The following is a 1,234-nucleotide window of genomic DNA, read 5'->3' as shown; positions in this document are numbered from 1 at the left end:
GGACTAGCTTCCCAGATTAAGGACAATAAGAAGTCCTTCCTTAAATCCATAGTGGGGTAAAAAGAAGGTTCCGGGTAATGTGCGGCCCCTGCAGGACACATTAGGAAATTTGGTCGTCACACCAGACCACAAAGCCAACATATTTAACAATTTCTTTGCCTCCATCTTCCTAAGCAGGGACTGGAACAGACACCCCCCTGCTAGGCCTCCCTCAGGCCCCAGGGGAGGCACACCTAGGCCAAGGGTTAGTGCGGGACTAGTTAGGGAACTTCTGGAGGGATTGGATGTAGTCAAGTCAGCTGGTCCAGACGATCTCCACCTTAAAGTACTAAAGGAATTGGCTGAGGTCATTGCAGGACCCCTGGCATGACTTTACGAGCACTCATGGTGCTCTGGTGTGGTGCCAGAGGACTGGAAGAGGGCCAACGTAGTTCCCATCTTCAAAAACGATAAAAAGGAGGACCCAGGAAACTATAGGCCAGTTAGTCTTACTTCGATCCTAGGCAAGCTCTTCGAGAAAATTATGCTGGCACACATCCACAAGGAACCAGCAGGGGAGGTCATGCTTAGGGACACCCAACACGGGTTCATTAGTGGCAGGTCCTGTCAGACCAACCTGGTGGCCTTCCATGATCAGATCACCAAATCATTAGATGCAGGGGTAGCAGTGGACATAGTCTTCCTGGACTTTAAGAAGGCCTTCGACACTGCCTCTCACCCTGTTCTTATTAAGAAACTAGGGGACTATGGTGTCAACACCCATGCAGTCGATTGGGTCAACAACTGGCTGGAGGGCCGCACCCACAGAGTGGTAGTGGGTGGGTCATTTTCAACCTGGAGGCATGTAGGCAGTGGGGTTCCGTAGGGCTCGGACCTCGGGCCCACATTGTTCAACATCTTCATCAGCGACTCGGACGATGGGGTAAAAATCACCCTGTTCAAATTTGCTGATGATACTAAGATGTGGGGGGATGTGGGCATGCTAGAAAGGAGCAATAGGCTGCAATCAGACCTAGACAGGTTGCAAAGTTGGGCAGATGAGAATAGGATGGGATTCAACACTGACAAGTGTGAAGTGATGCACCTGGGGAGGAACATCCGGCACCATATCTACAGGTTGGGGAACTCCCTTCTCATCAGAGCAGAGTCAGAAAAGGATCTTGGAGTCATCATTGACTCCAAGATGAACATGGGCCAGCAGTGTGGGGATGCAATCAGGAAGGCCAACCGTACC

This window comes from Crocodylus porosus, unplaced genomic scaffold, assembly GCF_001723895.1.
Source record: "Crocodylus porosus isolate Cpor-Errol unplaced genomic scaffold, CroPor_comp1, whole genome shotgun sequence".
Taxonomy (NCBI): Eukaryota; Metazoa; Chordata; order Crocodylia; family Crocodylidae; genus Crocodylus; species Crocodylus porosus.
Note: the sequence above shows the minus strand (reverse complement) of the source record.